The 15,373-nt window shown below is 41.2% G+C and overlaps 1 protein-coding gene across 2 annotated transcripts in view; it reads right to left on the bottom strand.

Moving 5' to 3' along the window:
- Positions 1-15,373, bottom strand: part of KIAA1958 (KIAA1958 ortholog) — a 189,704-nt gene that overhangs the window by 174,009 nt on the left and 322 nt on the right. The window lies entirely within an intron of this gene.

Here is a 15,373-nt window from a genome sequence, read left to right on the forward strand (position 1 = left end):
ACACATAAATCTGTTCATTGCTATAAGCAAATAATAAGTTGGAGAGAACAGAAATAAGAAAACAATCTCAGGATCAATGAGACAGTACAGAGGTTAAGGTGCAGGCCTGGCATAGGTTCATGCTGGCACTACATTGTCCCCTGTGCACTGCTGGATGGTCCAGATAATCTCCAGCACCTCAGGTCGGAACAACACCCCTGTTTTGGGCCTTTGCATTGAATCTGGCCTAGCTGGCCAATAATTGCCAGGAGGACACCCCCCGACACGCACACACACCACCAGACCTCCAAAACTGGGAGGCTCCCTCGACTGCATAAGAAAAAAGAAAAACTACCTTGGAATAAACCTAAAAAAGGATATGAAAAATCTACATACTAACAACTACTTAGAATACTTGTGGGACATAGGAAGTGAACAACACATAGTCAAAGACATCAAAATAGAAGGGATGGAACTGAGCTTACCTGGAGGTGGGTGGCAAGGGTCCATGAGACCTTGGTGGGGGATACTCTGGTGGCAGATGCGGTGATGGAGCAATTTATCCATAAAACTATCATTAATCAGGGCCAAGAGATAATACAGCAGGTAGGGCACTTGCCTTACATGTGGCCAACTTGGGTAAAATCCCTGGCACACCATATGGTACCCCATACCCACAAGGAGTGAACCTTAGAGCAGACCCAGGAGTAAGCCCTGAGCATCACCAGGTAGGGCCATCCAAAAGGCAAAAAAAAAAAAAAAAATAGTAAGTAAAAGCTAACACTTAAAAAAAATCTATCATAAAAAGTACATCACAGGGGGCCAGAGCGATAGTACAGTGGGTAGGGTGTTTGCCTTGCATGGGGATTACCCGAGTTCAATCCCTGGCATCCCATATGGTCCCCCAAGCACTGCCAGGAAAGATTCCTGAGTGCAGACCCAGGAGTAACCCGAGCATCGCTGGGTGTAACCCAAAAAGTCAAAAAAAAATTTAAAAAGTACATCACAGTACCTCAAAAAATAGGAGGGGGAGAGATTACTTCTGGGTCAGAGAGATAGCTCAATGATTAAGCACAAGCTTTGCATTCAGAAAGCTCAGGTTTGATCTTGGCACCACATATGGCCCCCTGAGCACCACCAGTAGGGACCCTCAAGTACTGAACTGGAAATAGCCCCTGAACCCCTCTCAGTGTGAAGCAAAACCCCAAAACAATAATAATACATTTTCTAAAAGAAAGAAGACACTACCTTGTCATGTGACCAATCCAGTTCAGATTCAAGCAATGCATGGTGCCCTGAGCACCACCAGGAATTACCTTCCAAGCTCGACTGTTTAATTTTTTGAATGGAGGACAGGGTTGGGTCCAAGGTCCCATTTAAAAAAAAAAAACACAAGGGGGCTGGAGCGATAGCACAGCAGGTAGGGCATTTGCTCTGCATGCAGACGACCTGGGTTCGATTCCCAACATCCCATATAGTCCCCTGAGAACCACCAGGAGTTAATTCCTCGGTGCATGAGCCAGGAGTAACCCCTGTGCATCGCTGGGTGTGACTCAAAAAGAGAAAAATAAAACACATATAAGACAGCACAAAGAAACAGAAAGTGATCCTGGATTTCTGAATTAGAACAACTAAACTTATCTAAATAAATCTTACACAATGTAATCCCTATCAAAACACCAAAGGCTTTCTTTAAAGAAATAGAGTAAACAATTCAAAAATTTGTATGAAATCACAAAAGAACAAGAATAGCAAAGAAATTGGAGAGAAAAGAAAAATGATAGCATCACACTTCTTTAACTTCAAACTGTTTTACTAATCAGTGATAATTAAAAGTTTGCAGTAGGAACAAAAATAGGTGCACAGACAAACAGAATAGAATTCAGAGCCCAGGACTATCCAATACATATTCAGACATTATCTATGATAATGGAGCCAAGACCATATAACGGATAAAGGGAAAAGTTCCTTAATGGTGCTGGTAAAATTGACTGTTGATGGTGCTGGTAAAATTGACTGTTACATGATAGAAAAGGAAACTGATCAATTTACAAAAATTAACTCAGAATGGATTTAAAGACTTGGACATTAGACCCAAAACTTGAAAACACGTAAAAGACAATGTAGTTGATATACTCCAAGAACTCATCAAAGATGCAGATTTTGAAAACAAAGCAAGCATTGACTATGAAAACAAAGCAAGAACAAACAAATCAGACATGTAATGAAGTTTTTACATCAAAAAAAAAACTATCACAAAAACACCCTAGAAATTAGAAAATAGTGGCATATTATACATCTGACAAGAGAAATACAAAATATATAAAGAACTCATGCAACAAAAAAAAGCAAGCAACCCAACCACAAAATGGGTGAGAAAGGCCTGAATAAACACCTTCCAAAGAAGACATACAAGATGGCCCAGACATGTAAATAATGCACAATACTATTTTTTTGCCTTGCACGCGGCCAACCCGGATTCCATTCCTCCGTCCCTCTAGAAGAGCCCAGCAAGCTACCAAGAGCATCCCGCCTGGATGGCAGAGCCTAGCAAGCTTCCCATGGCATATTCGATATGCCAAAAATAGTAACAATAAGCCTCACAATGGAGACATTACTGATGCCCACTCGAGCAAAATCGATGAACAACAGGATGACAGTGCTACAGTGCTACTATTTTTGGAGGAAATGCAAATGAAAATCATGATAATGGACTTTATCAATTAACATTAGGAAATAAAGGTACTAGTTCTTTGCCAAATATGTGGTTCTCAGGTGTTTTCATCTGGTCTATAGTTTGTCTTTTAAGTCTCTTCACATGGGCTCTCAAAGAGCAAAATTTTTTTACCACTTTTTCCTATTATGGAGCATGCTTTTAGTACCAAGTCTAAGACCTCTTTGGTTAACCTTAGATTCTAGAGATATATTCCCTTTTTTTCTACAGGTTTTTTTCTTCCCGTTTTTATGTTTTTATAGTCACCTACAATCTATTTTGTGTTAACTGTTACTTAAGGTGTAAAACTAGATTGAGGTCCATATTTGACTATGGGTACTAAATGAAAAGTGGATACTTTTTTAAAGCCAACTTCCTCCACTGAGCTGTTTCTGCACCTTCGTTTTGTTTTGTTTTCAAAAAAAATAAAACAGTTGAACATATGTATGAGTCTGTTTCTTGATCTGTTCCATCTGCTTTTAGCTGGATTTGGCTACTTCAAAAGAGTAGCCTCTGTTCCTGTCCTGCTTCCTAGGAGTCCTTTTGAAGTACCATCTTTGGGTTCACTGTATTTTTACTATATTCCATTCACCGGAGGGGACACATATCTGTTTAGGTTTTTGAAAAAAGAAAAAAGAGAGAAAAACAAGATATTCAGTAATCTGAGTCATAGTTTTTCTGGTTTGTCTGGTTTTTTTGTTTGTTAATTTTACAGAGCTGTATATCAGGATCGATCCCATGGCCTCATACAATGCAAATACTCAACCTCTGAGCACCACCCCCTATCATTATTTAATACTGTGACATGCTTACACATTTTTTTTAAGTTACTTGAGTTAACATTTTCATGACATTGTTACTCCTGGGTTTGGGGTTTCCAGTTCGCAGAGAGACCAGTTCCACACGTGAGAATGCAAAAGCAAAGAAACCTTTATTTCTAGCTCGAACTAGGGGCCAAGTCTCATGCAATGCAGTGGAGTCTTCACATGGACCCCAACTCTAGTTCCAAAGAACATTATGTAGCATATGGTTCCATAAGCAAAGTTGGCACAGTTAGTTAGTAACAGTTAGTGGTTTTTTTCCCAAGGAATTTCGGCAGTCACAAGTTCGTGAGCTAATTGGTCATGCCCACCTGCTGTGGGCATGATTTCCTACCCAGAGATATCCTACTTATCATATGACTGGCATCTCTGGGATTTCCAGCATTAGCCAAGGACAGATTCAGAGAACTGGAAGCCTGTGCTCTGGGAAAACAGAAACTTAGGCCTACTGCTTGTTTTGCTGAAGCGCAGCCTGTCATGGCGCATATGAGGTTCTTTCTCTGCCTCACAACATTTTCGTTCAATATCTGGCTTCCTGGGGCTGGAGAAATAGTACTGCCGGTAGGGCGCTTGCTTCACATGCAGCTGACCCAGGTTTAATCCCCAGCACCCTATACAGTCCTCTTAGCCCCGCCAGGAATGATCCGTAAGTGCAGAGCCAGGAGTACGCACTGAACAACGCCAAAACAAAACAAAACAAAAATCTGGCATCTTGAGAATACTGGAGCTTTACATTTGTGGAATTCCCAATGCTAACTAAAGTGGGTCTCCTATACAAAAGCAAAATTTAAGATTTGAAAAATAACATTTTGTGAGAATATTTTCCTTTTGCAGTTTAAGTAAGGATCAGTTGCTTCAAAAAATCTGTGAAAGAAACTCTGATATCTGGATTAACCCCAAGCAATAGACAGACAGAATATGCTTGTCAGGATTGTTTTCCCTCCACAGAAAATGTTATGGCTCTCATATTTTGCAACACGATGATAGTCCCACAACCAACGCAAGGAAAGATCAGTCCACTTAAATTACAAATTTAGATTCACTGATTTACCAAAGCCTTGTGTGAAACAGGTTTTGAAGAGTCTGTAAAATTTTCACCTGAAGGTATTCTCAATCTGTATTTAGAGCAGCACTGCTCTTATTTACTTTATTTTTTATATGAAGGGGGAATTTGGAGAGACTATACCAAGCTGTGCTCAGAGGTTGTTCCTGGTTCTGTGCTTAGGATCACTCATGGCGGGGCCCTGGGGACTCTCTGTGATGCTGGGGATGGAACCAGGGTTTGCTGTGTGAAAGGCAAGTGCCTTAACCACCGTACAATTACTCTGGCACCTAGAATTTCCTTTTTTTAAAAGGACACTCCATGCTGTTTTCCGTAGAAGTTGTACCAGTTTACATTCCCTAACAATGTAGCAGAGCTCCTTTTTCTGCCCATCCTCACCAAAACTTGTTTGAACCCAGATGGACACCATCCAAAACAAATGTCTTACCTGCTGTTCTCTCTCTCTCTCTCCTTCTCTCTCCCTCTCTCTCTCTCTCTCTGCTATGAAGTTTTTATGCTCAGGAATTTGAAGCTCATTGAATCCTCCTAATAGTTCATGTGAATGTCATCTCCTGTTTTTCATATTTGAAACTGTTAATCCATGGCTTTTACATTTGAAAGTTTATTTTTTGGGAGGTTAGAGCACATCCCACAATGCTCAAGGGTTACTCAGGGCTCTGCACAAAGTTGTTCATGATTGAGTTTCAGTCATATAATGCCGCATTCACAAATTACTCCTGGCAGTGCTCGGAGGACCATATGAGATGCCAGGGACTGAACCCAGGTTGGCTATGTGCAAGGAGAGCACCCAACACCCTGTACTATCACTCCAGGCCCTAAAGGTGAGTTTTACTAAATATAAATTCTTATATATAAAATATGTTTAGCAAATATAGATTCTTTTCCCCAGCTATCTAAAATTTGTTACTTTATTGCACCATTTGATAACTTTTTTTGTGGTTTGTGATTATTTCAGGCTTTTGGGGCTTGAGATCAGTGCCATAATTATTTTACTACATACTTTATAAGGTAAAATAAGCCAGAGACGATTAATAATTGAATAAGCCTGACTTGTGTCCTGATCAAGCTATAATAGATTGAGTTTGATCCTTGGCCATAGTTTGCTAAGTCTGATTTTTCTGCATTCTACTTTTAAAAAGTGTTATCAGATTTTAATAACAGTAAAATTTTCTTTCTGTTTTAGTGGAGTACATTTTTAACCTAGCTCTCCAAAGTACTATTTTCATCTTTAAAGACCAATAATTTTACTAGAAGATGTCATACGTCTTGGCAGCTCCCTATTAATTATACTGTTAATTACACATTTATATCATGTTACATTTAGGAGGGTGGAGCACCCCATATGGTCAGGACTGCCCCCTGAATACGGTCAGGAGCAAGCCCTGAGCACCACAGGGTGTTCCCTTGCCCCCTTCCCTGTCAGGAAAAAAAAAAAAAAAGACTTCAGAAACCTAAACACTAAAACGCGCATTATACATCGACTATCATTAACTATAGAATGAAGACTAACGGTGGGCAAAGGTGCCAGAGTTGTTGATGTGTGACTTATAAAGGGTGAACTGAGAAATCTTGGAAAGCAGGAATTGAGTGTACTACAGGCTCAACGAGTTATGAACGATGGGACTAAAATTAAAGGAGTCACAATTTCAGAATTGTGAGGTTCTGTTTACTCAGGTAGGGAAAACAAGAACAGACACACATCTGAAATAGAAAGCAAGAAAACTTTGTGCATATTGAATGTGAAATTTCTGAGTACTTTTTTAATTAAAAATTTTTTAATTGAATCACAGTGAGATACAGTTACAAAGCTGTTCATGATCAGGTTTCAGTCATATAATGCTGCAACACCTGTCCCTTCACAAGTGTACATTTCCCATCACCAATGTTCGAAGTTTCCCTCCCGCCATGCGCCCACCAAAAGAAGTATTAAGTAAACATATCTAGTTGATGGTTTCATATAAAGATCTGGATTTCTTGGGGCTGGAGCAATAGCACAGCAGGTAGGGCGTTTCCCTTGCACGCGGCCGACCCGGGTTCGATTCCCAGCATCCCATATGGTCCCCTGAGCACTGCCAGGAGTAATTCGTGAGCGCAGAGCCAGGAGTTACCCCTGTGCATTGCCGGGTGTGACCCAAAAAGAAAAAAAAAGATCTGGATTTCAGGAATGTATACAATGGTTTCATATATATTATGTAACTCCTAATTTCTTCAACTGCTGGATAGAAAAATGGTACCACAAGTAGGGTACCTGCCTTACATACAGCTAAGCCAGACTTGATCCCTGACACTCCATATGGTTCCTTGCGCTCTGCTGGAGTGATCCCTGAGTTTTAGCCCCAGGAGTAAGCCCTCAGCACTTGCAAGTGGAACAAGTTAAAGAAGCCCTGGTACATTTTCCAAGCAGAACTGAAAACCAATACCTAAAAAGAGTGCTAAAAACATGTCCTGGTGCGCCAAAATTATAGAGGATGTAGGGAATCCCAGCACTGCTTCACATCTTTGAGTACAATCCTAGAATTGTGCTCACTGGGATCCCTAGAAATAAAAACCTCGGGTAAGCCCCACAATCAAAGGATGGCCCCGGGACATCTCAACAATGACAACAACAAAAGGAAGTAGGGGGAACATCTTCCTCTAAACAAAAACAAGCCCAAAGACTCTGAATATAGAACTAATAGAGGGAGTGTGGGGGAGAAGTCAAAAGATTATAATGAAGGATACTAGTACTTTGAAAGTAACAGTGTTATGCTAAGCTGTATTTTGAAAGGTGTGAAATTGTTCCCCTAAATATATATATAATTCCCCTAAAATAATGCTCCTCAATGCCTCAATAAAAATTTGAAAAGAGACATGTCTTTAGAATTCACGAGAAATTAACAGTATCAGCACTTTCACTGTATCTGGTGACACTGACATTCTCCTTCCTGTATTCCATTAGTGGGGCTGGGAACTTGGGGACACTCCAGGCTCAGAGGACCACACAAGGTGCTGGAGATTGTACCTGAGTTGACCATGTGCAAGGCAAGTGTCAAACCTGCTGTACTATCTGCACCTCCAACCCCTTGCATTCTAAACCAATTATTAAAAATACTGCTTTAAACCATTCAAAATAAATCATTTAAAAATAATAAATACAAAGATAGTTATTTTGTTTTGGATCCACATCTGGCAATGCTTGTGCTCTTTCGGGCTCAGAGGCCATATATGAGGCTAGGGCAAGCACGCTACCCACTGTACTAGCTCTATGGCCCACGCTAGTTGCTTGGAGAACAAAAGTCTGCAAGCTCCCAATCTGCCAAGTTCTTGACAATATAAGTTCTTTATTAATTGGCGGAGGAAAAAAAGAAGAATGTTAAGAGTGAATAAAAATAAACTTAAGTCTTCACCTGTTTGAGGTACATTTAATGACATATACTAAACATACTAATGTGTACTGAGCCTTACACTTAAGTGACAAACTGCCAAAATAATTTGCATATATATGGAGCCAAGTATATTCTAAAGACAATGGGTGAAAAATAATAGGTTAGGGGAAGAAATGTGCTCCCCAGAATTCGTAGGTTTAAGTACTAATGCCTAGTACAGAATTCAAATATGGCTGTACTTAGAGACAGGGAGGGTCCATCTTGGTGGATCCTTCCACAGGAACTGGTGTCCACCTGAGAAGAGGTGATTAGGGCACGGACAGAAAGACAGACATGAAAGAAGACTATGTGAAGACAGCAAGGAAGATAGCCACCTACAAGCCAAGGAGAGAGGCCCCAGAAGGACTCATTCTTGCAGCATCTTGATCTGAAAATTGAGCAGAAGTATGAAACAATATTTTATCATTGAAGCTATCCTGATACTTTGTAACAGGAGCCCTTTCATACTAATCCAGACTCCAGCGAGAAAATAGCCACAGCTGGGGAGGAGCTCAAAAATATTAACTCTGTAAAGTAAAAAGTCTCGTTGAGAGAAAAGTTAAGCTTCTGCTTTACTGTGACTGTGCCTTATATCAACAATTTTCAGTCTGTAGCCCAGAACAAGTCTGCAGAAATTTCCTGTCAACAGTGGAAAAGATAATTGTCAATTACAGTGGTTTTTCAACTCAGTCCTCAGCTCTGTGCTGGTCTCTAAGAGTAAAAAGGTTGAAAACCACGTCTTTAAACAATGCAGTTAATTTTATTTATTTACTAATTTATTTTGTGCCAGGGATCAAATGCAGGTCCTCACACATGCAAAGAAGTGCTCTATGCTGAACTATATCCCCGGTCCTACAATTACTTTGTTTTTCTTTTTGGTTTTTGGGCAGTACCTGGTGGTGCCACTGGACAAGATCTGAGGGTTAAAAGTAGGTAAAGGGATTTTCTTGATAACCTTTCAATATCAGTATTGCAAACCACAATGCCCAAAAGAGAGAGAGAGAGAGAGAGAGAGAGAGAGAGAGAGAGAGAGAGAGAGAGAGAGAGAGAGAAGAAAAACGCCTGCCAGAGAGGCAGGCAGGGGTGGGGGGCTGGGGAGGGAACCTGAGGAGACTAAACTGGTGGGCTGGGAAATTGGAATTTCCAATTTCCAATCTCCACACTGGTGGAGGGATGTTGGAATACTGTTATGACTGAAATCCAATCATAATACCTTTGTAAGGGTCTATCTCACAGTGATTCAATAAACAATATATATACATATATGTGTATATATTTGGTGATGCTCAGGGCTTACTCCTAGTTCTGTGCTCAGAGACTACTTCTGGTGGTCTGAGGGACCTCATGAGGTACCAGGGATGAAACCAGGGTTTGCCACATGCAAAGCAAACACCTTACTCTTTGTATTATCTCTCTAGCTCCTGAAATTACTTCTTTTTAACAGTGGCTATTTTGTCCTATTCCTGAAATTAACAGCTTAATGGTAAAGTAAAAAAAAAAAAAAAATCCAAAAGCAAAACAAAGATAAATAATGAAAGAAACCCGGGTAAGCCTCTAGAAATCGAAAGAATTTTTTTAACATTCTGTCATCAAACAGAATCATTGATGATTACAAAAAAAAAACAAAAACCATTTTGGAGGCCTGGAGAGATAGCACATAAGTTAGGGCACTTGCCTTGCATGCAGCAGCTATGGCCTCAACAACTGGAATCCTAGTACCACATACTGTTCCATTAGCACTAGCAAGCGTGGCCCTGACCACAGAGCCAGAAGGGGCTCTTAATCGAGCATCAGAGCCTCGTCCTCTAAACCAAAATAAAAGATTTTCCAGGTCGCTAATGAAAAGTATTTGCAATAGTTATGAAGTGAATCTGGGTTCTTCACAACTTTTCAATAATAATAATAAAAAAAAAGAGTAACAGGACTGGAGAATACAGAAAATAAGGCACTTGTGTGCAGCAAGCCCACTCTCATTCAAAACCTCAGCACCATATAGGAGCTCAGTCAGGGAACTACTCCTGAACACAGAGCTAAGAATAGCTCCTGTGCACTGCCAGGTGTGGCCCAAAAAGCAACAAACAAAAACAGGTAACACTCACTAGCAACTCCACACATACTACTTCTTGCCCTGCGTGGAAAACCACAGAAGTGATACATTTCAAGAGGAAAGGAAAAGGTGACGAGAAAACTACTCTCCAATTTGCTGCTACCTATGTATGACTTGCTATCACTTTATTTTAAGATGTTTAATGTTTTTAAAAGTTTTTTTGGGCCAAAGAGATGGCGTCAAGGGCTGGAGTGCACGTTTTGCATGTGGGAGCTCCCAGTCCAACACTCATTGCTACAGGGTCCCCCCCAGTTGACCGGAAGTGACACTGAAACACTGGGTGTGATATAAGAACAGAAACGAATTTGAAATGTAGATTTCACAAGAAGTTGTAAAATGTATTATGGGAACATTATGATGCTACTTTTCTTTCTATACAAAAAGAGAGCAATTACTGATAACTTACCTATATATCTTTCCTTTGCATTCCTTATTACTTTAAGGGTGACAGTGTTTCTAAAATGTATCATTGTCACCATTGGTATTACTATGAAATGGTTCAAAGAAAGTCTACCACTATTTCAGTGTGAAGGCTGCAAAAAAATCTTGAATACTGTGCATAATTTGCCTTTATAAAGAAAAACATATTCAACTTTGTTGACATTGGATACAAAATTAAATGCAAAATTTGCATTTTCAGTACTTTTGGCTTCTTGACCTTTATTTGAATTTGAGACTAAGCTTTACCAAACAACGGAATCTACACTGTTACTAGCCAACCACAGTCCTCATTATGAAATCTATGCAGTGCATTTGTTGCCTAGGAAACAGACCAGAGCACAAGCAGAGTGCAATTTCAGTACAGCAGAAGAATTCTCCAATTATGCTGGTAAATAAAGTCCATAAATCAACTAATCAGAAGCAAAGTCAAGAAGCATCACAGAAGAGTTAAGCTCTATGAAAACTTTTTTTAAAGAAAAAAAGGGAGAAACCTGTGCTGCTGCTTTGAGCAACTATGTAGTTCTCTTAAGTAAATATTATGAGCAGGTTTCTTTACAAACACAAACTGTCAGAAAATAAACTGTTCAAAATAAATGGCTTCTCTCCAATCTTCAGCTTCCCTATTTTTGACAGTATTTAAGAGAAAAAGCTTCTTTAGAGCCAGCCTCATACATCTGGTAGCAAAATATTAATCCAAGAATGAATTCTGCATTTTCAGCAAGCAGCACTGACTCCATGCTGTTATTAAACAATCAGGATAATTAAGGCTAAAATAAGGGGTCACTGTCTACCTTAAAAGCAGAACTACTCCCCACACCCTCCCCCAGGGAACAAAAACTGTGAAAAGAAATCAGAAATCAGGTATCTATTTTAAAGAATAAAACCATTATTTTTCTTCTTTCCACTTAGATATTTCTAATGATACTACTAATCATCTGAAGATTTGGGGAGGCATAAAGTGGCCATTTTGTGTTTCTTTTAATCTGCCACATTGCTAGGAAAGTGCCAGAAAACTACAGATTTTTACTGAGGCCAGCTTAGTATTGTTTAAGGGGAACACTGCCAAATAGTTTATATTTCTCAGCCATATTTAAAACCCAATTATATGCAGATTTAAAATTTCTGGCAGTGGCATTTGTTATAACAGCAAAAATAGCAAAAAACTTTTAACCCCCCCCCAAAAAAAAATATATAAGCCTTCATCAACACCAAAGTACCAAAACTGAAATCAGTTGAAAATATGTAAGGTTCTCAGGAATTTTTCTGAATATACTAAATTTCTATTGCTAACTGAATCAATCCCCCCCCTCAAATTAATATCCACATACCACAGTCAAAAGAGGAAAATTAGGGGCCAAAGCGACAGCACAGGAGGCAAGGCACTTGATCTGGTTTCCATTCCCAGCATCCCATACAGTTCCCCCACACCCAGGAGTGATTCCTGAGCACAGATCCAGGAGTAACCCCTGGGCATCACCAGGTGTGGCCCAAAAACCATTACAATGAAAACCAAAAAAAGGCAAAACAAAAAGCCAGTTATTATCTTTCAGCCAAAGCACATAAAAACTATACAAGCAATCCCAGAAAACTGTGAGGCACAACTGCATTTTTTTTTTTTTGGCACAACTGCATCTTTGCCAGGCAATTCTCCACCCAGACCACTCTCTTCAAGTTTAGTTTATACAATGACTCTTTGTTAACCCTTATCACTATGACTGACAACCTTGTAAATAAATATATAAGCAAGCAATTCAAGTTATTGACTTACCTTTTCATAATATTTCTAAGAGTTGATGAAGAGTGTGTACATGTGAGCTAATTCAGGGAGTTAATCTTGAATCTCAAGGAATGTTTCTTAATTTCATCTCACCATTCAGGATAAGTCTTAGGAGATTTTAATACCTATCCTCTATGGTCTATTCTTAACACAACAGAAGGGACTTGTTCACGCTTACCAGCACACTTAACTGATTATGTTCTGTGCCTCTGTGCAGTGTTTAATTCATTTATCTATCTAAACCAGAAGTCAAAGCAGGTACTAACAAATTTTCATCAATGCAAAGTGTTTGGTCAGTGTTACTTACATGTAGTTTCTTCCAGGCCTTAAATGTACAAAAATTTACATCAGGAATTTACAAAATCAGTCATGCAATAATATAAAACTGTTAATATAACTAAGCAGGTCAAGAATCTGGGATAAATGTTTCAACTAGAAAAAAGACCAGTAATTTAGACACACTAAACTGACTTCTCTTTACAATGACAAAAATTAGTTTGCCCAATTAAAAAGACACTAAATTTCATATTGTCTTCTGATGAAGTTCTAGCTCTTGATGGAAACTTTAATATCTTCCAACGTTTGGGGCTGGAGTGATAGTACAGCAGAGAGGGTGTTAGCCTTGCATGCAGCCAACCCAGGTTCGATTCCCAGCACCCCATACGGTCCCCTGAGCACTGCCAGGAGTAATTCCTGAGTGCAGAGCCAGGAATAACCCTTGTGCATCGCTAGGTGTGACCCAAAAAGAAAAAAAAAAATTCTAACGTTTCCCTTTCAAGTTTAGAAGTAAAAGGCTTTTTCGGAGTGTGTTTGGGGGTGGGGAGCGGGGGGGTCCATACTTGGGGATGCTTAAGGGTTACTACAGCTTTGCACTCAGGAATCATTACTGATAGACTAGATATAGTATGCCAGGGACGAATCCTCAGTCTCCCACATGCAAGTCAAGTGCCTTACCATCTTGTATTCCCTCTCTGGCCCCTAGATGAGGTTTCCGAGATCTTCATTTTCTGCCTAGAGCTGCCATATAACTGAATGTACCAAAAACTTTCATCTTTAATCTCCTTGATAACTGCCAGCTTTAAGTTACTCAATATAGATTTTCCCAGGATAGTCACAAGCTAAAGTTTCCGGGAGTGAAGCAAGAGATTAATAAAAAGATCACGTCATACCTAGATGAAATATCTGAAGCTATAAAATTAAATTTTCTGGGTACTAATTCAACTGTTTTAGGGGAGAAGGGCCTAGCAGGACCAAAGCTGAGAGCTGAGGGCTCTCAGATCTACTTATCCCAGAAATAATTTAAAAAGGTAAGTCTTCAAATAAAGATCACTTGTTCAGGAAAAACATATACAGAGAGAGAGAGAGAGAGAGAGAGACGCAAAAAGAGGTGTGCTCTAAGGAAAGAAGAGTGAGCAGCCCCTTACAACAAAATACATTCTCACATAAATAATTTGGGGGAATTAAAGGCAAAGAATCTTGTGGCTTTCTGGATAATGTTAGTAGTTTGCTGACAGTGAAAAAGGGACTGATGTGTTTACAAGCTAAATGATAAGTTATGTGATGAGAGGCAGGGTAGAGTCTGATGTTCCTACACGTGAGAAGGCAAAGTACTGTTTGCAGATGTTAAGGCACTGTTTGTTGATATTAGTATATGCTAAGAGGAGGTGCTGTTAGTTGATACTAATGTATGCTCAAGGTCTAGAAGGACAAGGTCGCCTTTGTTCCAAGATGTAACAGAACTTAAAGAGAACTAAGAATGGGGTCTCCTTGATTTTTTTCCACCTCACCTTGGACCACAGAACATCCGGGCTGTTTTGTCCCTCATCGACAACTACCCCGGCAACTGTTTATTGAAACTTGGCCAGATAATTAAGTAACATAAATCAGAAACAGCATCTACAGTTCTTTTCAAAACACAACCGCTACCATAATACAAGCGCGGCTGGGTGATCTGCAGAGATTACAAACAAATGCATACAACTAGAAAACAAGAAAAGCCCAGGGCCGGCTTCTGCCTAGATGCTGCCAAAGATCTCAGCACAGAATAATATTAATATTAATAATAACAATAACAATAACATATTTTCCCTTTTGAATGGAAAGCAAGAGCATTGTTCACTGCACAGCAGTTTAATCTCCACCGTGAAGTTGTCACCGCCTTAACTCTCCCCGTTAACCGTTTATGAAACAGAAGATTCTGTCAGCCTATCCGCAAGTCTAGGAAACGATCTAACTTTACCCAGAACTTAATATATGTAAACGCATTTCCACGTCTATAGAAACGAGCATATAATCGTAAAAAAAAAAATCAATAAATCACAGCCGCGTTAACATTCGTCTCCGACTTCTTCTTGCCTGCAAGTCTCCAAGAGGAGAGAGAGAAGCAAAGGCACAAGCTCCCCGAAAAGCGGACATCAACACACCCCTCACCCCCACCCCCCAGCCACTCTGATCCTGATCTGATTTGAGTCGGGCGTGGGGGGCGGGGGGGGGTCTTTCTCGGGGTATTTGGGAACAAACACAAACCGCTGCGCGCAGCCTCAGACGGGGCGGGGGGGGGGCGGAGAACCCTCCTCCGTTAGAAACAATAAATAAGGGGCCCCGAGGCGCCGCACGGCCCGGCACTCGCGCCCCGCACGCACCCCGGCGCGCCCCCCGCGGCTCGGGCCCGGCCCCGCCGCCGCCCCCCGCCGCGCCGCTCCCGAAGCCGCACCGGACTTGGGACGGGTCGCGGGGCGCCGCGCGCGCTGCCCGGCCTCCCCCTCCCCGCCGGCCCGCGGCGCCCGGGCGCGCGAGCTCGAGCCGCGCCGCGATGCTGCCGAGGCGGCGGGGCCGGCCCGGGGTGTGTGTGTGTGTGTGTGTGTGCGCGCGCGCCCGTGTGTCTGTGTGTGTGTATGTGTGTGCGTGTGCGTGTGTGCGCGCGAGTGTGGCGGGAGGGGGGGAAGAGTCCACCCCTCACACTCACACGCCCCCCCACCACCCCGCGCTCCCCGCCGCCCACCCGCGCCGGCCCGCGACGTCGCGACTCCCGGCCTGGCCACACCGCCCCCCTTCCCCGACCCCAGAGG

The sequence above is a fragment of the Sorex araneus genome, chromosome 1 (genome assembly GCF_027595985.1).
Source record: "Sorex araneus isolate mSorAra2 chromosome 1, mSorAra2.pri, whole genome shotgun sequence".
NCBI lineage: Eukaryota > Metazoa > Chordata > Mammalia > Eulipotyphla > Soricidae > Sorex > Sorex araneus.